A 26,192-nucleotide genomic window follows, 5' to 3' on the forward strand; every position below is an offset into this window, starting at 1 on the left:
TGTATTTCCTTGACTCTTTTATTGCTGCTGTGAGTCATCTTCATCCAGCCATTTAAACTGCCTTGTCACATCCCTGAAGAATTTTGGTTGCAAGTAAAATTTGGGAAGTGTTCTGCTCATTAGCTCTGTCTGGATTTGATCTGTTCAACCTCTGTGTGAGGCTTTCAAAAACGTCTTCAGAACAAGGTCCCAGCTCTTAGAGAATATAGAACTGCAGGTTCCAGGAGACAGGCAAACCCATAAGCCAGTTGGGTTGATGCTGTTGGAAAGATTCAACTTCCCTGCCTGCTGTTTATAAAGAGCACCACCATGCTCATTTGGGATTTGTACTGAGTTTACTTCAGATTATCTGAGAGGCTTCCATACTGAGAACTCTGGAGTTGGGGATAGAGAAGAAACCTATAGTCATAATTTGATTTAGTGAAAAACACTCCCCCTATAAAGGAAGTTGATCAGCTCTTCAGAGTGCTAAGTTGCTTTGGTTTTGTTTGTCTTTAGGTCAGACAGTTTATTCCAGGGAAACTTCTACAAAGCCTGTGCCATCAAGTTTGTATTTGGAAGGAACCACTCTTTTATGGACCTAATGTTAAATACTTTTGTTTGTAAAGGATTATATATAAATTACTTAACTTCAGACAGTCTTGGTATTGTTCTGGACTTTGGGAAAGCTGGGTTGGATTACCGTTTTTTTCTTTCTGAGTGTAGCAGCATCTGGGAGGCAGCTGAACAACTGAATCAAAGACAGAAATGAATAGGTAACACAGTCTCTGTTCTCAAAGCCAACAAGCAGAGAAGAGAGGATTGGCCAGCCTACTGGTTTGGGAGGAGGAGAGGAAGAGAAAAGTGAGGAATCAAAATATCAAATGGGACTTGAAAGTACAATAAGTGTACAAAACCCAAAACATTTCAGAGACAAGACAGTGAAGGATGAATCTATTTACAGTATTGATCATCTGTTTTCCTAGGTCACCTCATGCTGTTTTGCAAGTAAAGGAAATTGTGGAAACTGTGTTCTTTTATGGATGAGAAAGTTACCAGCAAATAGCACCAAACATATATGCACTACAAGCATATAATAGTAAAAAAGCTTGCATATTAGGGGCTTGAGGTGGCTTTTATTTGAAGATGAGGACATAGTTTTGGTGGAATACTCAAACCTATCACATTTCTTCAAGTAACTTGTCTGCAGCCTTGTTCATAACACTGGATATAAAAATTCACATGAATGAAAAAGGTATTCACAACCATACTGGTTTATTTCAAGAAAATAAATCTATAAGAAAAGCATTCACTTTGAAATATAATCCTATTTTAATTTCCAAACAGTATGTCTTCTTGTTGTTAGAGTACAACTGTGCAGGAATAAAATGACAGAATTGAACATTAAAGAAAAAAGTAAATTAAAATTATCACCTAACAAATATTTAGTTAGGTATCTTACTTATTTTTCCTGCAAAATATAGGATATTAAACTTGGAGTCATGATTGACCACAAGATGAGCATGAGTCACCAATGTGATGCTGTGGCTGGCAAAGCAAACTCTGGCGTGCATCCACTGATGCATCTCAAGCAAAACCAGGGATGTCATCCTCCCGCTTTACTTGGCCTTGGTGAGGCAGCAGCTGGAGTACTGTGTCCAATTTTAGGCCCCCCACTTCAGGAGGGATGTGGAAAAGCTTGACAGAGTCCAGAGAGGAGTCACTCATATGATCCAATGCCTTGAGGGCAGGCAAGTCGTACGAGGAGAGGCTGAGGGATTTGGGACTCTTGAGTCTGGAAAAGAGAAGGGTCAGGAGTGACTTGGTAGCAGCCTACAATTATATAAGAGGGGTACATCAGGACCTGGGAGAAGAGCTGTTCACCAGAGCTCTCCAAGGGATAACAAGGTCTAAAGGCCACAAATTCCAGGAAGGCTGATTTAGACTAGACGTAAGGAAAAAGTTCTTTACAGTGCATGTGTCCAGGGTCTGGAGCAGCCTCCCTTCAGAGATGGTGCAAGCAGCTACTCTGGACCCTTTCAAAAATGTCTGGATATTTTTCTTGCTGGGGTCACTTGATCCCAGCTGACTTCTTGCCTATGGTGGGGGGGCTGGACTTGATGATCTCACGAGGTCCCTTTCAGCCCCTAATGTCTATTAAAGCTATGAAATTGAGTCTGCTGGAGCTTAGTAATTACCGCGCTGCAGCAGCCTCCAGTGTCTCACATACCAGCGTGCAGTTCAAAATGGTGGCAGGGGCACTTTAACTGAATCTCGTTCGATGAGCTTTAGTTAAATCATTTTAGCTAAATTGCTACCATTTTGAAGTGCAAGGATGCTGATACACGAGATGCTCAAGGTGCTTTAATTAGAGCAGCTCTCAGAGGATGTGACTTGTGAAGGGCAGCCTATTGTGCTGTCCCTATCCAAAAGGAATCTTATCTACACAGGTGCTGCCATACATGAGCTTTATGCTGAAGAGAACTCTACGCCTACTGCAGTAGCTTCTACAAAAAAATGCCAGGTAAGATTAGAACAAGAAACCAATTCCTGAATACACTGTCTGTGGACAGCTTTCCAGATTATTGCAGACAGAGAATATGCATTCGCATTGAGTCTTGTCCTGACAAACAAGTTAGCACAGGAGAGCCTATGAAATTAGTAATAACTTGGGAAGATGTAGTCACATGCATCAGACATATGTCTCTTATTAAATGCATGCAGCTCCACTGAAGGCAGGCAGGTTGCATGGATGCAAAAAGGGAACTAGACTAGTGTTGGATTCATCCTGGGGAAAATGCCAAAACCAAACTCCTGTAAAGGGAGACTCCTTTATCTTTTCACAGCAGTGAGGGAGCAGTAGTGTTTCTGGCCCAGACTCATATCATCTAGTGCAGAGTGAATTTTCACATAAGGCATCAGTATGTGCAGCTACTCAAATCAAAAATCTTAACAGGCTGCCCAAGTGGCAGTAAGAGATGACACTGCACCCTGGGCCCTGGGTCAGGATTGATTTTAGCAGCTATAAGTATTTACACACTAAAAAGTTCCAGTTGAGCTGAAGTCCTGTTGGGCAGAGTGCTTGTTCAAGCATAGAAATGCAATGATTACTGATCAGCAAAGTGAATCTCACTCTGAAGAGACAAAAATATTCATTTTACTGTTAACTTTTACCACCTGTTTGATTATGAGACAGCATACTGTTAGAATTCAGAGTTAATATTAGAAAGGAAAACACAATTCATTTAGTAAAGTGTATTCAAGAAAGAGGTCATAATGAATATATTCTTTTCCATGTCAAAAATAACTACCTAACCCAGACTATAATGAACAGAACCATGCAGAGCAGAGTACCTCCTCTTCACTCTCTTGTTTGGCTCCCTTCATAAAAAAACTGTGATACTGGCTTTTCTAGAAAAAGAAACTGAGTTACTAAAATAAACATAAAATGTTAAATTGATAACTGTCCACAGGTGGGTGTGCCACCTATTGTACAGCAGTTACAAATGTGGCATTCAATCATTTAGTCCTGGTTAAAACAGTTTTATTTCAGTGACCTTAAAACACTTGAATCTATGTCATTTAGCTATAAACTACAGGAGCATACACCTCTTTTACTGCTATCTTCAAACAAGGAAGTCATCACAATCCTTCTTCAATAGAATTTACATTTCCCTCTCCCCCATTTCATTTTTTGCTATGGCTCAGTAGAGATTATGAAGCCTTTATACCAGGACTGGGTAGAAGTTTGTTTTAGAGGTTAAGACCTCATAAAGTGCAGTAAGTTTTTAGATAGTGTGTAATTTGGTATGTGGAAATAGGCTGTTTTCAAAGGCAGAGAATGCAGTAAAAGGCCAGCATTTGGCACCAAGAAGCAAGATGCATCAATGAACGTAGAAAGCATTTTAGAAGATTATCTAGATTGTATGAAAGTCAAAGTAACTGGAGAGTGAATTCGACAGATAGCTTCTACAAAGCTTCACTGTATGAAGTTATAGTGACACAATGGAACAAATAATGTTGCGCTAAGAAAACCTCACTGTATAACACTTTAATATGAATCAATGGGGCTGCATAAATGTAGGAGTGGAATTTGGTCCTTATCCTTAACACCAGAGAGAGAATTAAGCTATATTTCCTGTCTTTAAAAAAACAAAAAAACCCCAAAAACCTAAGAACTGATATTAGTCTGCTTTTAACAAGAATATGTACTCTAGCTGAGGTTTTACTGAAGGACAGTGTTTAAAATTGATTAAATCGATGGCTTAAACTCTTATAGCATGTTACGTTAATTAGGAGTTTTATGGGAAAAAAAAATCATATGAAGCTGTCCTCCTCAGGTGCAAAAGTCCTGTTGTTATGCCCTGCCTGATTAGCACACAGTGGGCATGTCTACACAAGATACTTAATGCACAGTAGATTAATTCTACTGCACATTAGCATGTTACTGCAAAAACCGCAGTAATGTGCAGTAGAAGTAGTCTGCACATTAAGCATCACAAAAAGTCCAGACACCATTGCTACTCCACAAGACATTTACTGCACAATAGACTAATTAGCTGTGGAGTAAACTAATTTACTCCACAGCAGGATAGTACTTGTAAATCCAAGTACTATCCTGCTGCAGAGTAAGAAACTGCAGCAGCACACATGTAGATGCTGCCCCAGCTGGCTGGGGCATGAGGGTGCTTTAGTGTGGGGGCAGCCTGCCAGCTAGCCCCACACTGAAATTACCTTGTGCCCCAGCCAGCCGCTTCACAGCATGTGCTGGGGGCAGTTGGCCCCGGTCTGGTAGGCTCAACCCCTAGGCCTCCTGCCAGTCAGGGCTGTGCTGATCCAGCTCAACATGTTGTGCTCCTGGGTGCCCATTCAAATGGTAATAAACTCAGGGTTTATTGCTCTGAACTGTATTGCTTTGCATTAAATTTACAGACAGAAGTGACAATTTTCGCCTGATCTGGCCACAGAAGGCAGTCTATAGCTGTGACCAAACACAAGTGCACAACTGCAAGCAGCTTCAAAAATGGCTGATTGGGTGAAAATCTGACCCCACATTGCATGAGGTATCATATAAAGATGTTACAAAATGCAGCATCTTTTGTAACTTGTGTCCGCAGAGCTCCCAGCCTGTGGTTGTTTTCAGAATGGGAGGGCAGAAAGGGAGAAGAGGGAGTTCAGTCTGGAAGGTTTTCAACCCCCCTGGAGGGTGAGGCAGGGCAGTCCCCCACCACTGAGGTGGGGGGGTGGCTCCAATTCACCCACCTCACCGTTCGGCACCAGTTGGGGAGCCCCACGAATGAGCTCCCTCTGCAGCCTTTCCTCCCTCCCATTCTGAAAACAGCGCAGAAAGCCTGGCCATTGCTATGGGAACCTGGCTGGTTCCCCTCTCCCCTGGAACCAACAGTGAACTTGTGTTGTTTTGGGATAACATAACTCATAACTTTGCAAAAATTGTTCTGAGTTACAGCTGGGAGCTGCACTTCTTTCTGCATCCTAATTGCACATGTAGACATGTCCAGTCACTGACAGTTTTCTCAGTTTGAACTCAGTGCAGGTTTCTTGCTAGGCCATTGAATATGAAGATTAAAGGGACAGATTCATAATGGGTAGGAACAGATATGATTCTATTGAATCCTGTTTTACAACAGCAGTGAACATAGCCCAAAAGCATTAATATTTTATATTAATCTCATAAAATTCCACCTATTTTCCTGTAGGGATAACAAACTAAATTTATCCCCAATAGAGATCCACAAATTTAAAACAATGCGGCGTATGGCATAGGCGAGTTCTTCAGACTATTTTAACAACTTTCTATTTGACTTCCTCCTTCCTTCAACAAAAAATGTTTAAATTGTATAACTGTAATTTGCAAACTGTAAAACTTGTTAGCTTTTAAGTGTCCACTGAGAAAAGCAGTAGCCATTATCAAGTACACGTTATATAATGTACTGGGACTGTTACTGTTCAGGAAATATTTGTGGGAACATTGTTCCAGTGAAATATGATTCATTTGTTTACTTCCTAAGTAGAATATATAAACAAAAAATCTCAAATGTCGTAGTGCTGAGGTGACCAACTGCAGCACGCGTGCTACCAGGGGCGCAGGCAGCAGGGTTGCCAACCCAAGAAAAAAAAACAGTCTGCAAACTTTATACTGACACATGTTTTTATTGACACATGTTTTATGTAATATAAATGTAAGACTTCTGCTATGCTGTGTCAGGCTGCCAGGCCCCAGTTAGAAAAGCTGGATTTAAATTTAGGGGTTTAGCATCAACCAAAATTTTAAAAAGTAAAAAAAATTTGCTTGTAAGTAAAAAGTTTATAGTGGAAAAAATGTCTTGGGTTAACAAGAAACTGCTTGACTGCAGCAATGGTTTTACACTCTGCTGGGGCCCCCTACTCACCCCCCATAGCTTGATGCCCCCTCCAGCCCATGTCCCAGCCTTAATGTCACTGGCCCTACTCCTCCTGTCCCACTACAGACTCCCAAAGAACCCTACCTGCAACCAAGCAGTATTGCAGGCAGCCTGGGACGGAACAGCAGCATATGACTGGTTGCTCTGCTGTGCTCTGTCTGGAGGAGGGAGGACCCGGGCAACTATAGGCCCGTCAGTCTTACCTCAGTCCTGGGGAAACTCTTTAAGAAGCTCATCAAAGAGCACATCTGTGATGGGCCGGCATCGGGGATGATGCTCAAGGGCAACCAGCACGGTTTCATTAGGGGCAGGTCATGTCAGACCAACCTGATTGCCTTTTACGATCGGGTCACAAAAGCATTGGATGCAGGTGTCGCCATGGATGTAGTCTTTCTGGACTTCAGCAAGGCCTTTGACACGGTCGACCACCCCATCCTCATTAAAAAACTAGGTGACTGTGGCATCAATGCCTACACAGTCAGATGGATTGCTAATTGGCTGAAGGGTCGTACTCAGAGGGTGGTGGTGGACGGGTCATATTAGACCTGGGGGGGAGTGGGCAGCAGAGTCCCCCAGGGCTCGGTCCTTGGGCCCGTACTGTTCAATTTCTTTATCAGCGATTTGGACAACGAGGTGAAAAGCAACCTGTTCAAATTTGCTAATGATACCAAAATTTGGGGTGAGGTGGGCATGCTAGTAGGCAGGGAAAGACTGCAGAAAGACCTGGATAGGTTGCAAGGGTGGGCTAACAAAAACAGGATGCGTTTCAATACGGACAAGTGCAGGGTGCTGCACTTGGGCAGTAATAACCGGCAGCGCACTTATAAAATGGGAAACTCCCTTCTTGAGAGCACGGAGGCAGAAAGGGATCTTGGAGTTGCTACTGACTCCAAGATGAACATGGGCCGACAATTCGAGGTCACGGTCGGCAGGGCTAACCAGACCCTATCGTGCATCCACAGGTGCATCTCAAATAGGGCCAAGGAGGTAATCCTCCCCCTCTACACGACACTGGTCAGGCCACAGCTGGAGTACTGTGTCCAGTTCTGGGCACCCCACTTCAAGAGGGATGTGGACAACATTGAGAGGGTCCAGAGGAGGGCCACTCGCATGATCCTGGGACAGCAGGGCAGACCCTACAATGAGAGGCTACGGGACCTGAACCTGTTCAGCCTTCACAAGAGAAGGCTGAGGGGGGACCTTGTGACCGTCTATAAACTCACTAGGGGGGACCAGAAGGGTTTGGGGGAGACCTTGTTTCCCCTAGGGCCCCCCCAGGATAACAAGGAATAACGGCCACAAGTTGTTGGAGAGTAGGTTTAGATTAGACATCCGTAAGAACTACTTCACAGTTAGGGTGGCTAGGATCTGGAACCACCTTCCAAGGGAAGTGGTGCTGGCTCCTACCCTGGGGGTCTTTAAGAAGCGACTCGATGCCTACCTGGCTGGGGTCACTTGAGCCCGGTTTTCCTCCTGCCCAGGCAGGGGGGTCGGACTTGAAGATCTACAAGGTCCCTTCCGACCCTACTTCTATGATTCTATGATTAATCAAACTACGGCTGCTTAGCATTTTTACTGACAACTAAACTTTTTTATTTTTTACAGACTTTATTGACAGCCATTTTTAGCCTGATTTGTTACTGGCAGTGATGGGCAGCTTCTGTGTGTAGTACGCAGCAGACCTGAGCAGGGAGCCCCCCTGTGTGTGGGAAAGGGGGGGCTGTGTGTGGGGCATGGAGGGGTGCCAAGCAGCCCCTCGCAAGCAAGAACTCTGCCAGCCTGCACAGGGAAAGTCCTCGTTTGCCACGTTTTTCTCCTGTAAGGGAGAATCCATTTTTAAAGTTTGTTCACAACCCTTTCGTATATTTTTGTGACCCACTTTTGAGTCGTGATGCACAGGTTGAGAAATGCTGTTTCAAATAGAGTCTTACCAATCCTTTGTATAGTGATATTAAACACTTCCCTGAGTCTACACCAGCTAAGACACCCTAAAATGCACCCTATCTACCCTAAAGGAATTTAGGTTTTTTCACAGGTCTACTAATGAAAGCCATATCATGAATCTTGATCCCTGAGCAAATGTTTCATTTTGGACCTGATTTAGTATTCATATTCATGAAAGCAAAAAAAATGTTGATGAGTTTGAGCTGTGACAGGCCAAAAACCAAAAAAGATGCACACACACAGTGGCAATGAGATTTATTACAAGGCAAAAAAAAGGTCTGCTATCTAAAGTGTTATTTCATTTTAGTATTAAAAGCAAAAAAGCCAAAGGGGTGTGTCAAAACTCTTGGAAACTGGTTCTAGAGGTGTCAGGCACAAATGCAGTGAAGAGCAAACATACTCAGCCAAACCAAGAAAACAGGGGTTCTTGCCTATAGTTTCTAAAACATTATTTATTTATCCTGCTTCTTTCCAGGCATCTCTCCATCTGTAGTAGAAAGGAGACATGGTCCCTGAGGCCCTGCCCTCCCTCAGGCATTGTCAGACTCAGGGTACAGGGGTGGAAGGGGTTCCCCTCTACATATAACGTATTCTAAGCTCTTTTATCTTAGTATAGCAGAATTTGGGATATCTGTGAATGCATTAATTGTAAATAATATATCTGTAAATGGAATAATTTTCAGATGTCCAGTGGTTTCTCAAACTGTTCAGGACAGCTGTTCCACAACACAGTGTAAGCAACAATGTTGTGGAATCAGTCACATGGCCATAAAACTGAGCCTTGATTGGATGACTGAAACCTTTAATAACAATTGATAGAATAGTGAGTAGTAGGTAAACGCTTCCAGTCCAAAATCATCCGAGCATTCATGCATAATAAGTAGCAGGACCCTCTAAATAACCATGAACTGAAATCAAGATGTTTATTCACAAACACTCAGTAGACAACTGATTGATTAATATAGTTTACAATTTATTCTACCTAAATATCTTCAACTGAAAATTACTTGCTTGCAAATTCCCTTGCATTGCTATTAAGGCTTGCATGTCTTTTTTGAAAATATTTGAAAGATTCAGCGCAAAATATCCTGGCAGCCAGCCTTCTGGCCTAGTAGAGTACTATACTTCCTCCAAGAGAGAGCCTATATTTCTGCATAAGGTTTGGAAGAGTAGTGGTAAAACATGATAATGATATTGTTTGGATTAATTCAGAAACTAAAATTTAACTTCCTCAACAAATGTATTGCAACATACTCTGAGGTTTCCCAACACTGCTAAAGTCCAGATTGAGGGGAGAAACAAACAGGAAATCTTTTAAAAGATCAAGCAAATGCAGTTTTGAACTGCTAAATAAGTTTAGAACTAATAAGGAAGGAAAAAACAGTAGTTTAAAATGGCAGCCTTGTAAACTTGTTACAGATAGGGGGAGATTTTCATAAGCACAAATGTGAGTTAGTCACTTCAGTTCCATTGACTGTCATTTCTGGCTTGGAAAATCATGAAATAAGCGGAAGATTTTCCAAGCCAAAAATGACAGTCCCTGATTAAAATATAATGCCACTCCTATAAATCAGGTGGAAAGCCAGTGGGTATTGCAGCTTCCAGGGATACTGTGCCAACAGTGGGCAGGTCAGTGTGAGAAAATTGTACTATTATTGGTTCTAGTTCTAGCGTCCATTTTTAAGCACAAGGACATTTATACATGAGAGGCAGGAAGCTGCTGGAGCACAGCAATTGCCACATTCCAGCAGACTCGATTAATCAAGTCTGCTTCCACATGCTAGAATTCCAGCATGCCAGAGCAGCCTCCATGCTCATGTATAGGCACCCTAGGATTCTCCTTCCAAAACACTTAAAGGCTCAGTCCATCACCCACTGAAGTTGGCTGGAAAACTGTCAGCAGCATGACTATCTTCATTTAAGCATAACAATGAAGACGCTGTGAGTCATAGCGGAACGTTTCAGAGAGGTTAACGAATTCCTTCCATCAGTCCTCGTTCCTTGAACTAGAGCAGGAAAGAAAAAAACTACATGTTCAGTTCCTGTTGATGTTCAGTGATGTAACACATGGGAGGGCAACTAATGCAGAAACCTTATTAAGGGAACTTGAAAGCAGATCTAATTCTGCAGGTACTGAGACACAAGTCAAGTTCTAAATGTGCATGTTGAATAATACTATAGAACAGTGTTTCTCAACCCATGGGTCGTGACTCAAAAGTGGATCACAATAATATTTGAAAGGGTCGTGAACAGTCACAGAAAAACACAGGAAAATGTGGGTTTTCCCTTGTAGCCTTCCAGCCTGCCAGGAGCTGCTTGGCACATTTGGTGGCAGGGGGTGCCACGTGCATCTGCACATGCACATGTATGTGACTGGCATACAGCCAGACAGGGTGGTGGAAGCAGCCCCAGCAGGTAGATACAGGTAAGTCTATGGGGGTCGGAGGTTGGAGGGCCAGGACTTGAGGACTGTCTGGGGGACTGTGGGGAGAAAGGGGCATGGGGGGATGGGTGTGTGTGTGTATGCATGCATGGATGTATGGCAGGGGTGTGTGATGGGGAGGGGGAGGCAGGTTCCTGCCAGTGCTGGAGGAAGGTGTCCAGGTGCTGGGCCTGCAGCAGGGTGGGAAAGGGGCCCTTTGGGGGCAGCAGGGAACTGCATGGCCAGGCCAGTGCACGGCCAGGTCAGCAGTGCTGGGGCTGGTTCCTGTGCTCACAGCTGGGGCAGATGGGAGATGCCACTGGGGGGCAGGGGGTGGGGGGCATGTGGCCAGGCCAGCTGGCATGGTACAGAAGCCCCAGCCCAGGTCAGGGGGGTGCCACAGGCCTCCCCTACTCCTCCCTCCAGTCCACATCTAGGGCTAGATTCACTCTGCCACTGCCCACACGAGCCAGAGCTGTTGCACTCTAGCCCAGTTGGGACAGAAGCAGCTGGGGGGCCCTCCAGCAGGGCTCAAGGGGCCAGGGGACTGCAGGTGAGGAGTAAGGGGCACCAGCAGGGCTGGGGGGAGCTGTGGCTTGGGAGTGCGGGTCACTGACACTGTCAGGGAGCTGTGGGTCAGGAGTGAGGAGAACCAGCAGGGCCGGGGGGCTGTGAGTCTGGAGTGAGGGGCAGCGGCAATTTGCATTGTTCAAATTGCACAATGATGAGTGTCATTTGGGAGTAATGGAGGGCCACATGTTGATATTGCTGTTGATGTTTTCCTGTTGATGCTGATTTCTGTCTTTAAAATTAAGACTGTTCAGTGACTTTAACTTGTAGTGTGTAGTAAGTATTTTGGGGCCAAAATATTTCTTTGTTTTCTACTAAAACTATTTACTGGGTTGGGACTGGCCATCAATGTTTACAAATGGGTCCCGGTATAAAAAAGATTGAGAACCACTGCTGTAGAAAGCATTAAACCTAGAAATGTGTATCAGGTGCTTACTATTCCAATATTAGAGGCCAGATTTTCTGCAGCCCAGGCCCTGAAGCTGAACTAGAAACTGGCTTTTCTAGGTCTACTTGCCCAGTTTCCATATGTAAATGTGCAAGTTAATCACCTAATTGCCCACCTTGTCTTCTGGCTGCTTGAAAAATCTACCTTTCAAGTCCTTCAAGACTAGGTCTTAAAATAGTTCTGGTATTTTGAACTAGCACTGCTTCCTGTTTGTGAAATGATTGGGCACTAGCTTTTGTTCTATTTAAACAAGATCTCCAGAAAGGAGAGCACTCTTCTATAAACAAATATCCAAGTCTAAAAGCAGGACTTTGGAACAGCACCAAAAAGCTGATTGCTTTAATAAAGTTTGTGCCCGTATTCTAATATGGCCCACAGACCACATGCAGTCTGCCAGAGCAGTCACAGAGGCCCACCGTACTTCTTTATTAAATGAGAAAGGGTTTGAAAAGTAAAACAGCAAGTGCTGGTGTATTTGCTGGCGATCCTTGGTGTGTGCCTGCATGTCTGATCACACAGAGCCAATCTTGCTGTTGGCAGCTGTCCACTGGAGAGCACACCTTGCAACTTGCTTGCAATGATGTTGCAGCTGTGCACTTCTGAGAGTAACCAGACATATAAAATAGAGCTTTGGTACCTTTTAATCCTAGGGAAATATTTATATTTGACTCCTGAAACAAATACAGAATGCAAACACTGCCAGAGATTTAACCCAATTTACTTAGTGTTAAAATAAGGTCTACCAATGTTCATTCCATTTCAGATTTTACAAACAGAAGAATTGTGTGACATAAGCATGACATTTGTTTTGAATACCAGTAAGTATTGCATTAGTATTGTACTAAGCTATTTCTGACATAAAGCAATAATGCAGACAGAGAGCAAGAGATATATATGAACATTAGTGACTGTTTGCCCTGCAGGAAATTGATAATCATCAAGGGAGCTATCTCCTGACTTCAGATTAGCCTCAAGTGAAGTAGATCCAGTAAAGTCTTGCAGCAAATTGTGTTATGTGCTTACTAAAGTGAACTTTCCCCTTCCAAGGGGATCAAATTCTGACTTCTGATGGCTTCCACTGAAGCCAACAGTGCTTCTTAAATACTGCTAGTACCAGCATTTAGTTCTTAAAGAATATCCTGAATGACATGATCCTCTTTGCTCCTATTTCAGAGCACCAGTTCCATAATGCAGGAGGTAGAAGATAGTGCTTTCCAGGAAGAGCAGCTATAAGAAGCATTAGTGGACTGATGCAAAAACTATTTATGAGGTTGATCCTCATTCAGAGGTGCTTGGAGTTTTATATCTAAATCCCTGAGCATCACGATGAGAATAGTTTATATTGTGTTTTAAATAATCCTTACAATTAATTATAAAGATCAGCCCTGTACAATTGCTTTTGCAGTAGGAAAGACAGAAAGTATGTACCATAGTCATATCAAGCCCAATATCACTTGCCGTCACTTACACTGGTGTAAATCAGGACTATCTTCAAAATCAATTCAGTTACAATGGCATAAAAGACTTATGTGAAAAAAAGAATCCAGTTTTGTAGTCTGCGCTGGCACAAATCCAGAGTAAACCTGGAATAATCCCATTGGATTACAGTTAGGTCAGAACAGTTTAGCTAAAAGTCCATGTAAAAATGCTGTTCGTTTAAAAAAAGTCCACTGGTTTTGATATCTTTTGATTAATATGCCAGAAAAAAAGATTTCATTGCATCAGTATATATTTGCAAGGAAAAAAATGGCTCTTTTCTTTAGGATGTAACAATTTTTGCTGAGGTAAAACCAGCCATCTAGCAGGCAGGGAGCACAGGCTAACTAATACAAACTTACACGCACTGCCTTTGCAATACCTCCCTAGGCATCTGTCATGCTGAGGAGATGCTAGAATTGCTGGCTGTGTAGACACCGTTCAACCATTTTGTAAGTAAGTACAATTAAGAATGATCCATTTTAGTTTAACAGGAGCATGAAAGCCATATAACGAGATCTTCATATAACGAGCAGGACACAGAAGTTTCCAAAAGACTCAGCATCACTATTTCCTTACTTTGTTTCCCTGAGGTAAAGGTAGATTTCTCTCATTCTCACAATCTCCAGTGAAATGGGGAGCTGCGTTTTAAGGTGACTTCCTAGTTAATCCACTAAAATCATGTTGTTACAATTCTAATATAATAAAGGGCTTTGTCTGTCTGTCTGTCTGTAATGCTTTTGGGCAACTGCGCAAGCACCGCCAAGAGGGCCGGCGGTGATTGGCTGCACACACTCCGCCTCCTCAGGCAGGGAAGAAAGAAGCTGCTGCCACTGCCACTGCAGGCAGGGATGTGGGAGCCCCACTGCTCTGGGGGAGGAGACGGAGGCGGAGGTAGGCACAGGGGAGGGAGCTGCTGCTGCCGCCATTGCCTCCTCAGGCAGGGGAAAGCCCTGCTGCTCTGCACAAGGAGGCGGAGGTGGGTCGGGGGAGAGAACCGCTGCCACAGCCGCCACCTCAGGCAGGGAGGTGGGGGAAGCCCCACTGCTCCATGGGAGGAGGCAGGGGCAGGTGGGCAGGGGGGAGGGAACCACTGCTGCCACTGCCACCTCCTCAGGCAGGGGGAAGCCCCACTGCCCCACAGGAGGAAGCAGAGGCGAGTGGGGGAGAGGGAGCCACCGCTGCTGCTGCCTCAAGCAGGGAGGCGAGAGAAGCCCCACTGCTCTGCGGGAGGAGGTGGAGGTGGGGAGGGAGCCACCACTGCCGCACCCTCAGGTAGGGATGCAGCGGGAAACCATGCTGCTCCGAGGGAGGAGGTGGGCAGGGGAGACGGAGCTGCCGCATCAGGGGCCAGAGGAGGTGGCAGCAGTGGAGGGACTGTTTACAAGGCAGACCCCAAAGGGTAAAGCGGGGTGGGGGCAGGGCCATGTAAACCCTCCCTGAAACACCCCATTATTCATGACAGGCAATTGGCTAGTTTAATATTTATATTGCACATTAACACAATTTTAATAGACTAACTAGAAAGTCACCTTATGTTCATAGCTATGTTCATACATATACATATATCTCAGCAAGAGACTGTGAATGTTCTTATTTTGGTTTTAACCAGGTTAATTTCAGTTTAGCTTACACAGGTTCAATAGCAGGCAGCCTGTTTATTATTTGTATTGCAACAGAGTCTTAGCTATGCGCCAGGGGACAGTCCCTGCCTGAGCCAGCCTCCAAGTACGTGGGAAGGGAACAAACATTTGAGGGGATCACAGGGACTCCAGAAAGAACACTTCTAGAACAGACACAATACTGGCTACTGAGTCATTTGGCACTATCTGCATTTTAAGAATGTTATATTAAAGTTTAAGGTTGTTTTTCACAACCCTGGACAATGCTTTTCTTTTTTCCCCTGCTCAGCTCTGAACACAACATCAGGCCTTATGCTTGTGTTGGCAGGGCCTATGGAGTCACCTTGTGAACTTCCTCTAAACAGCAGCTTGCAAATGCTAAGCCTCCCTCCAGTAGGATGTGGAGATTTAATAGCTGTAAAGTGGAATCCCACCCTTCAGTTTGTTTTCCCTATGTTGGATACTTATTTCAAAAAGTCACAATAGAATTCACCCTTTGCCTGTTCCCCACAGACTCAATATCCTCTTGTAACAATTTCTAGAGCTTTACTCACTTCTGCTTCTGGCACAGGTGACAACACTGGGATATCAAGTGTCTGAACACTGATTAACAAAGATAGATATTAACATTCTAGGGCTACAGATTTAACATTTGTAATCATTAATTTTTTTCCACCTGCACACCAGTTGACTATTCTCACGTTTGGCTAGTATGCGTAACAACACAGAATCATAGAAAGTTAGGGTTGGAAGGGACCTCAGGTGGTCGTCTATTCCAGTTCCCTGCTCAAAGCAGGACCATCCCAACTAGAACATCCCAGCCAAGACTTTGTCTAGCTGAGTCTTAAAAACCTCCAAGGACTGAGATGCAACAACCTCTATGAGTATCCTGTTCCAGTGTTTTACTACCCTTCTAGTGAGAAAATACTTCCTAATATCTAACTTAAGCTCCCCTTGCTACAACTTGAGACCACAGCTCCTTGTTCTGCAAACACTAAGAACAGTCTAGCTCCATCCTCTTTCCAACCCTGACCAGGTAATTGAAGGCTGCTATTCAGTCCCCTCTCAGTCTTCTCTATTGCAGACTAAATAAGCCCAGTTCCCTCAGTCTTTCCTCATAAGTCATGTCCCCCAGCCCCTTCACCATTTTTGTTGCCCTCCACTGAACTCTCCAATTTGTCCACATCCTTTCTGGATACAGTATTCCAGATGTGGCCTTACCAGTGTTAAATAGAGGGAATAATCACTTCCCTTGACCTCCTGGCAACATTCCTACCAATGCAGCCCAGTATGCCATTAGCCTTCTTGGCAACAAGGGCAGACTCTTAGCACATATTCAGGGTACTGTCCACTGTAACCCCCAGGTCCTTTTCTGCAGAGCTGCTGCCCAGCCAGTCAGCCCCCAGCCTGTACTGGCGCATGGGATTCTTCCATCTCAAGTGCAGGACTTTGCACTCGTACTTGTTGAACCACATGAGATTCCCTTTGACCCAATCCTCCAATTTGTCGAGGTTACTCTAAATCCTAGCCCTACCCTCCAGCATATCTACTACTCCTCCCCAGCTTCGTGTAACCTGCAAACTTGCTGAGTGTGCACTCCATGCCATCTTCCAGGGCCTTGATGCAGACACTGAACAAAACCAGCCCCAGGACCAACCCCTGGGGCACCCCACTTGATACTGGCTGCCAACTACACATCCATCTGTTGATTACTACCCTCTGAGCCCAATGCTCCAGCCAGTTTTCTATCTATCTTACAGTCCATTCATCCAGCCCATACTTCCTTAGCTTACCTGCAAGAATGTTGTGGGAGACCATATCAAAAGCCTTGCTAAAATCAAGGTATACCACATCCACTGGTTTCCCCGCATCCACAGAAGGCAATCAGCTTGGTCAGGCATGACTTGCCTTTTTGGGAGAGAAATTCGGGCCTGAAGTTATGGCTATCTGATCTCCTGTCTGGTCTTATGTTAAGGTAGGTCAGTCAGTAACCTTCTCCTGTCCCACCTTGGATAAGGATGAGGTAACCCTCCCGCAAAGACCCCAGGATGAAGTGTCGTGTACAGACCTAAGGGCTGTGCGCAGTACTTCAGTGACCAAATGCATCACATGTATAAAAGGACTGTGATTGACAGCTTGGGGGGGGCACTTGGTATGTGTGGTGGGTGTGTCTGAGGTGTCTACATGTGTGGCTGGAAATTGCCTGTGAGACTGTGTATGTGACTGGATGCGTTTGGAAGGGTCCGTGAATATGGATCTGAGGGTCATCGTGTGGAGTGGACAGAGAAATTGAGTGAGAGATATGAGAGCTGTGGTGGAGTAGCTTGTTGGTTTGATCGCTCCACTGTGGAGGGGTCTACCGGATCAGACTCCTGTGGCCTGTGGAGCCCCATCTGCCCAGTCTCTCCCTCAACTGCAGTTCCTTGGTGGACATAGAAAGGGTTGGCTCCCCAGGCTGTATTGCCCTCCAGGTGTGCTTCTCACATAAAGAGCAGCCCTCTACTTCTCAGGGTGAGTATTGCCCAATTCTCCCTCCTCCGATACTGGGTGCCATATTCCCAGGTCAGCCAGTGGAGACCCAGAGTAATCATCTAAGGCGCGGATCAGGACTGGAGATGAGTTAAATAGTATCTGTCCTGAGTGTTCCCTTTTTCTAATAAAGCCTAGTACCTAATTGAAGTTAATTCTGTTAGACTAGGAAATTAGTATAGAAGTTAAACACACACATAGCTAGCTAGCTAGCTAGCTAGCTAGCTAGATGTTATAGGATAGATTTGGATAGAACTGGTTACCAATTATTATTGTATTTGGTTACTTACCTGTGTTATTTCTTCTTCTTAATAAACCATTTATTCGTGTCAGTTATACTTTGGAATGATTGTCTTTATTAGTTAAGTCCCAATCCATTGCCAGGTTAATTGGGCAGTGAATAGATAGGCCCTGATTAGCTCGTAAGCAGGACCAGAGCCAAAAAACACCCCATTTGGATACAGGGCTGAAGTCAGCCACTAATTAGGTGATCTTAATCAGGCACGAATTAAGTCATTAAGTCTCCAGGTCCAATAGATTGTCGTCCCTGGGTGGTCCCCAAAGGGACTGTCTAATTAAGTCATTAAGTCCAGGTCCAACATCCTTTGGTGAATCCATGCTGACTGTTCCTAACCACCTTGTTCTCCCTCCTTAAGAATCTGCTCCAGGATTTTTCAAGGGACTGAGGTGAGGCTGACTAGTCTGTAGTTCCCTGAATCCTCCTTTTTCCCTTTCTTCTTCCCTTTCTGTGGGGACACATTGGATATTCTTTGTCTGGAGATTTGAATTCTGCTATTTCTTGGGTAACTTTTCCCTTAGGCTACATACAGACATTCAAAAAGCCCAAGGCAGAATTGATTAAAGGGTGGGGAGCTTGTTCCAATGTGCATGTAATTTGATGCGCCGTAAGCAGCATGAGGAATAGGGGACAGGGAGGTGCTGCCTTCACCTCCTCCTGCCACCAGCTGCTCACATGCCAGGCTGCAGCTCTAACCTGCCACCATGGCCCAGCCATCACCACCACTCCCCTCAGGCTGCAACTCTAGCCTGGAAGGGAGGCAGAGTGAGGGGCAGCACAGGTGACCTGGGGGGAGTGGAGACAGGTTCAGCCAGGCTACAGCCCCATGCCGGCTGTGGGCATAGAAATCTCAGGGTGCATGTGCATACCCACCCCCTGCCCCACATACTGGGGGACTGGGACCTGGAGGCAGTGGGTCAGGAGTGAGGGGTACCAGCAGAGCCAGGGGGCTGTAAGTTGGGAGTGAGAGGCAGTGGCAGGGCTGGGGGGTGCAGGTGGGGAGTGAGGGGGGCCTTGAGTCCGAAAAGGTTGAGAACCACTGATCTCAAGTACATTAGATTCAAGTAAGTTTCTACCAGTGTCAGGGAGAAAGAAGACAATTGATTTAGAAATGTGTTCATTCCACATGGGATGCAACACTTTTGGTTTCTGTTTTATATCTGATTAGTTCAGGGGGGTTAGCTGGTTGAATGGTAGCAATTCATATCTGTTAAGCCCAGCAAAAGAGGAGTTAATCAGGGAGTAAAAAAGAGAAACAGCAATTATGTACCAAATAAAACCACATACTGTACTGAGGAGAGGGAAAGAGCAGAAATGGGGACCGTGATTAGAGGACTTTGGAAACCCTTTTGACTTTTTACAGAAAATACAAAGGGTAGCAAAGAGTTCAGGTTATTTTAAGAATTAAGGAAGTTGCAAGCGATACTGAGCGATCGTGCATATTGATAATATACAAGTGCCTTTGGAAGAAGATCAAAACGGAAGAGTGTTGTTTAGAAAATCACAGTGTGTCTGTTAGTGACAGTGGTTCTAGTGTTTACAAAAGACCGAAGGGCAAAGTCCTTTGCAAGTACTCTAACGCTTCATAAGTCTTTGCACTGCACCATGTCAGCTGTTGTCTCCAAGATTTGAGCTTCTTTTTTAAGTGACATCAATTTAAAGCTCACATTGCATTGCCAGAATCTGGCTTGTTGACCTTTGTAACAATAGTTAGCATGCTTTCTCTTCTGCAGGCAAAACCAGCCATGTATTACATGTTTTTTTAACAAGTTTTGACAATCTTGAATCTGGATCTATACCCTTTTTACTAGAAGGGTTTTTTTTTTTCTTAAATGATTTGACAATGACTGAAATACAGAAGCATCAGCAACAAAACCTAGAACTTTATTTAAGTTTAAATTCAAGTGGAGTAAAGAGAAGGCTAGAAAATGTTTTCCTCTGCTTCCTGGCTTCTCTTATAGGTTATTTTGGATTTTCTCAGGAACTGCCTCTAAAATGATAGGTGCTTCATTTTAGTAGCCGGCAAAGATAGACAAAATATATTAACTGAGTCTGGGAATAAGTTTCTGGGACCAGATCCACAAAAGGACTAAGCACCTAAATATCACCTATTTTAGGCGCCTAAGTCCAAAATTACAATTTTCATCACCATCCCCACTTTGCTGGCATCAAACTTTGGAAGTACCTAGCCTGGTAGTGCTTAGGGTACTCTTTGAGGGGATGAGGGTTTGAATCACCTCAGGGAGAGGATGGAATAAACTTAAGTACTTGCCCAGGAAGTGAGATGTGGCAAGCAATAACAGCGTTCTAAAGGCAAAGTGACCCCTATTCTGATTTCAAAAGGAAGAAAAAGATCTTAGGTCCCTGCCTTCAAGGGATAGTTCTGGTGTAGAGACCGTAAAGAAATAGAGGCACCTCCTGGTATCCCCCAAATGCAAGCTTCAGAGAAAGACAGGGTTTAAGACAAACCCATAGCTTCAAGTTTTCCCTGCTGGCTAAAAGAAGTGGCTTCTCAGCCAATATGCCCATTTTTGAAGAGCCAGTTCCAAGGGACCTAGCAGTCCATGTACTGTACAGGGAACTTTGGCACCTAACTTAATGGCTGTGAGTTCTGTTGTTAGTGTCAGACACCTAAAATGTAGTTGGTGAAACACTGAGCAATGCATAGCCTAAAACCCTTTGTGGATTGAACCCAACATCTCAATGTTCCCTTCAAACCTAAAAAGACAAATAAAGGGAGTAGGGAAACTAAAAAAGCAGAAATTATATTTTTTCCTCCACAGGAGGAAATGGCTTCATAGAGTGGGAAGTAAAAGAGTCCTTAACTCTGGAACTCACTTCCCATTTGTCCCAGAAAACATGGATTTGTTGACTTGCGAGGGGCCTTTTTCAAGGCCTTTTTTCCTCAGGCTCTGTCAGAGGGATGAGTTTAGTGGCATGACTAATTTTGAGGTATCACCTTGAAGATGTAGCCAGATTTTGTGTCATACATAACATGCTGTTGGATTGTTATGAACTGACATTGGCTATAATTAAAAAATGACAAAAACTAAAATATCTTCAGGTGCCTGGAGATTTGAAGCAGCACCTCTATTAAAAGACAAAATAATTACAAGAGCTAACTATGATTAGTCCAGAGCCTATGCCACCTTCTTGAATCTCCATTGCTTTCCACCTGAGAATAACTATTCAAATTAAATTGCTTTTCCAGCTGTCAATTCTTTCAGCTCCATTCAAACCATTTCCTCACTACATTCCCCTGTGGTGTGGCTTAACAGCTATTCTGAGTAAGCCAACATTATAAGTGAAGAGTTATGGGAGACTCTTTGTGTAATATGGCTAAACCATTAGGTGTTGGCAAAGACCTAACAGTCATCATCACAGTGTAGGCCCTTTAACTGATTCTGAAGCTACATGACAGACCTGAGGTAGCAGAGGAAGGTCACCAGACTGCTTAAACAGGCTGGTGTGACTTAAAAAAACAGGGAGCTAGATTTTAATTTCAAAGAAGAACCTGCAAAAGTGAGAGACTGGAATATGTGAAAAAAGACAGAGGCACTGAATGCATGAGACTCATGAGGGGTATGCAATATACAGCAGACGTGAAAAGCATGCAATGGTCAAGGCACCCAAGGGGGAGAAGGAGGTGCAGATTTGCCTAGCAAAACCCAGGCAAAGATGAGGTCTGTGGGATCACTTCCTCATCACTTAAGACAACCTGTGGGTCCCCCAGGAAAACTTTCTGAATACCTGGCTACAAGGAGACACTCTTCCCTCAAGATTACATAAGATCTATGCAAGGCTTTCTGTAGTCTTTTTGGTTTATTATGTTGCATTTTAAGTTAAGCTAAGTTGTGTGTGCTGTCACTGGGCATGTCTACACATGCCTTAATACACTTTTCCGAATGCGCATTTATTTAGTACCTCCAATGTGAGGTACTACATAAATGCACATTAGGCTGCCATAATACGCAGTACCGAAAGCGCATGGTTTTTAAGTAACACTTCATGCATAGTAGCCTGTTTTACTGCACATTAGTGTAACTGCATGTATTTTTATGTGACACTTTAATACTCAGTAAAATAAGCTGCTGTGCATAAAATGGCACATGTAGATGTGCCTACTGTGACACAGGTCATTAGGTACTGACAACATACTGCACAAATACACAAGAGCTTCCATACTACATTTTGCCCTAGCTCCATCTCAACTAGTATCTTTCCTTCAACAGTAGCTAATAGCACGCAATTCAGAGAAATAACCAAATAAATATACCTGGTCTATGAATTCTTTGTTGAACTCCCACAAGCTATCAGGTGAAATCCTGTATTAGGTGGCTTGAATTTTATCTATCATTTATTGTATAGAGCTGTAGATGTTATTGAAGATTAAAGCTACCTATGAATTTTCAAATCCAGGCAAACAGGTTCAAAAGAAATATTTCATGGGTGTTCCTTTTCATTTTAACTTAACAGATGCCTAATTACATTGTAAACAAACTACACAAGGTCCATTAGATTACCTATGGCTCTTCAAAGGGACTTGGGGGTCATGACTGACCACAAGATGAACATAAGCCTTCAATGTGATGCTGCAGCTAGTAAAGCAAGCAAAACACTGGCTTGCATCCATAGATACTTCACAAGCAAATCCCAGGAGGTCATTCTCCCATTGTACTTGGCCTTGGTGAGGCCGCAGCTGGTATACTGCATCTAATTTTGGGCTCCACAATTCAAAAAAGGGTGTGGAGAAGCTTGAGAGAGTGCAGAGGAGAGCCACATGCATGATCAAAGGTCAGGAAAACAGACCTTATGATGAGAGGCTGAGAGCCATGGGACTCTTCAGCCCGGAAAAGCACAGGCTCAGGGGCGATCTGATGGCCACCTGAGTTTATCAGGGGTGTTCACCAGGATCTAAGGGAATGTCTGTTCACCAGAGCGCCCCAAGGGATGACAAGGTTGAACGGTCACAAACTCCTCCATGACCATTTCAGGCAGGACATAAGGAAGAACTTCTCTACAGTCTGAGCCCCCAAGGTTTGGAATAGACTGCCACCGGAGGTGGTTCAAGCACCTACTTTGAACACCTTCAAGAGACATTTGGATGTTTATCTTGCTGGGATCCTATGACCCCTGCCCCTGGGGTAAGGGGCTGGAATCGATGATCTTCCAAGGTCCCTTCCAGCCCTGGTGCCTATGAATCTATGAATTCAGAGACATTCCTTCTGTCTCTTCCTCCTCTTTGGTCTGGAATACAGAAAGTAATGCCCGTCCTTTCAGCTTTTCTACACAACTCTGCTTCCTTTACTCAGCACAAATCATACTTTTCTAGCCTTGTGTTCTCCCCACAAAGTTCTGAAGCCATTTGGAGCTGCACACAGTAGAGCAGATTGAAACTAAACAAAGCACTTTGAATGCTAACTATACCAGAGAACTTCTGTTTTTCCAGAATGGTTATAAAAAGAAAACAATAAGACCACCTACCTTTCTTTTCTCTAGTTTATTCCTTGCTTCATACTGACTAGAATCAGGGAAGTCACTATTCCTCAGAAAAGAGACGCTCAGATTTAGGGGTGCCTGTTATACATAAGGGAATGCTTCAAGCAAATACGTTAACCGGAAAGGTCCTTTGTTGATAGCTCCTAGGAATAAAGGGTGCTTGTAGACATACAGGACATCTGCTCTGACGTGCTATAATTACATCACATTGGAGCATACTCACTTAATCAAGTCTGCTGGATTGAGCCAATTAGCATGCTCTAGCAGCCTTGGCATCTCGTATGAAGTGCAGAGACACTGAATAAAATGGTAGCCGGGGCACTTTAACTAAAGCTCATCGAATGAGCTTTAGTTAAAGCTCCCCCACTGCCATTTTGAAGCACGGGACACTGAATACATGAAATGTTGCAGGCGCTTTAATTAGAGCAGCTCCCAAGCACCACGCTAATTAAAGCATTCTCCTGCCCTACCCCGCAAGCACGTATAGAGATGCCCTAAGACAGTGGTTATCAACTGTGGGGTACACATACCCCTAGGGGTACTTAAAAGGGTCAGAGAGGGTATGCAAAACTCCGCGTGAATAGGCACAGCCACAACACAGCACAGCATGTGGGTGGCCAGGATGTAGCCTGCCCATGTGAATAGCAGCTGAGTATGGCAGGTAAGTTTGTTGCGGGGAGGGAGTCCAGCTGGGGGAGGGAAGGGCCTGCCCAGCCAGGGCAGGGTGCAGGACTGAGCTATGCGGGGGGCCAGGTCCCACTGCTACACGCCCCCTGTGAGGGCATCGGGGGGGTGCCCCCAGATCTGCGCATGGGGCAGGGCGGGCTGGGGCCAGGGCTGCACTGGGCTGTTCCCAGTAGGGAGCTGTGCTGGGCTGCACTTGGGGCAGGCAGCTGTGGTGCTGGGACAGAGGGTTGTGGGGGCTATGGCAAATTTTGGGGTGGCTGCAGCCCCCCCATGGCCCCGCTCCCATAGGCCCCCATGGTGAGGGAGGAAGTGGGGCTGGGGCTGTGGCTGGGTCTTGGGCTGGGGCTGGGGCAGGGGCAGGGGCAGAGTGGCTCATCCGGGGGGTTGGGGGAGTGGGGGCAGCTCCCACCACTGCACGCACCCTAGGAGGGCATCAAGTGTGCATGCCCCTCGATGTGCATGCAGGACAGGGTGGGCTGGGGCCAGGGCAGCACCGGGCTGTTCCTGGTGGGGGGGGTGGGGAGGCATTGGGCCGGGCTGCACTGGGAGTGGGGGTCAGGGAGGGCTACAGCAAATTTTGGGGTGGCTGCAGCCCCCCTCCCCAAGCCTCCCTCCAAGCACCACTGCCACCCACCCCGAGCACAGCCCAGCCCAGCCCAGCCCCCCTCCTCCCCCGGAGCAGCCTTGCGCAGCCCCAGTCCCAGCCTGCCCATGCCCTGCATGCAGACCCAGTGGCATGCATTCCCCATGCATCCAGAAGGGGTACACTTGTTAAAAATGGTTGAAAACCCCTGTCCTAAGAGACCAGGAGCCCTGGAAATTTTTAGATAAGTTATGCAGGAGATGGAGAGTTTTCCAAGTCTTAGTGGAAACATTCATATTCCTGAATGAAGGGTCAGATGCCATAGGCATTATTACAATAAAACTTAAGAGAATCAAATAGGCTGATATTTGAGGATGTCTTCTCTATGATTCTTTATTCAGCAACCTCTTGTACCATGCTGAATGGATGCATGACCACCTCCATCAAAAAAGAATGCAGATACTAAAAAAAGCAAAAACAAAACTATATTATCCAAATCCAAGACTCTCCTGAATTAAAGATGACACCCCAGAATTAGGTTCCATACATGGAAACATTTTTAATTTGTGATAATTTTCCATGTCTAGAATCTAATTATCGAAAGATCATCATTTTCAGTGCACCCCTCTCATCCCCCCCTACCCATCACTGCAGCAGGGAAAGCAGTGGCAGGGGCAGGGGCAGGGGAGAGGGGTCAAGCAGCTTGATCCCTGCCCCTTTCCCCCACCATACCTTGCCTACTGCAACCTGTCCCCTCACGCATTTGCCCCCCCTCCCAGGAAGCAGGGGGGAAAGCAAGGACTAGGAACAGCGGGGGCAGGGCAAGGCAGGGCTGGAGCTGTAGCAGCTGTCTGCTGCCTTCCCCCCACCAAATACTCAAATCCAAGAGGAGGAACTCTTGTCCCCATGTTATGTGGGGGGTGGTGAATCTCATCTTGAAATCAAGTAAATGCAGTAAAGGTCAGTAGTGCATTACGACAGGAAGAAACAAAACAAAAACTGTGCCTACTATTGTAAATCACACTCAGCCTTGTGCCAAGACCTCTTCAAGCATTTTGTGCTCAGCCAAACACCAGGAACATCAGATTCATAGATTCATAGATTCATAGATGTTAGGGTCGGAAGGGACCTCAATAGAAAATAGAGTCCGACCCCCTCCATAGGCAGGAAAGAGTGCTGGGTCTAGATGACCCCAGCTAGATGGTTATCTAACCTCCTCTTGAAGACCCCCAGGGTAGGGGAGAGCACCACCTCCCTTGGGAGCCCGTTCCAGACCTTGGCCACTCGAACTGTGAAGAAGTTCTTCCTAATGTCCAATCTAAATCTGCTCTCTGCTAGCTTGTGGCCATTATTTCTTGTAACCCCCAGGGGTGCCTTGGTGAATAAATCCTCACCAATTCCCTTCTGTGCCCCCGTGATGAACTTATAGGCAGCCACAAGGTCACCTCTGAACCTTCTCTTGCGGAGGCTAAAAAGGTCCAGTTTCTCTAGTCTTTCGTCGTAGGGCTTGATAAGATAATACCCTTGACTATAGAAAATTGTTTCCATTACTATTTTTTATTTTTAAATACTGAACTCTGAACTCCACATTGAAATATCAGACTGCTAAAAAATTCCACCAGTCCCACAGAGTCTTTAAAGCTAGCCAGATGTGTGTTAAGCTTCACAGTTTAGTTGTTGTGCCTAATAGCCACACAACACCCTCTTCTCTCA

At 45.0% G+C, this 26,192-nt stretch overlaps 1 long non-coding RNA gene across 1 annotated transcript in view; it reads right to left on the bottom strand.

The window, feature by feature from the left end:
* Window positions 1–1,235: 1,235 nt before the first annotated feature.
* LOC132249262 (uncharacterized) overlaps window positions 1,236–26,192 on the bottom strand; it is a 50,517-nt gene continuing 25,560 nt past the window's right edge. Inside the window, exon 2 of the long non-coding RNA XR_009460671.1 lies at window positions 1,236–1,774. This is a non-coding gene — a long non-coding RNA (uncharacterized LOC132249262). The remainder of the gene's footprint in view (window positions 1,775–26,192) is intronic.

The sequence above is a fragment of the Alligator mississippiensis genome, chromosome 3, assembly GCF_030867095.1.
Source record: "Alligator mississippiensis isolate rAllMis1 chromosome 3, rAllMis1, whole genome shotgun sequence".
Classification (NCBI taxonomy): Eukaryota; Metazoa; Chordata; order Crocodylia; family Alligatoridae; genus Alligator; species Alligator mississippiensis.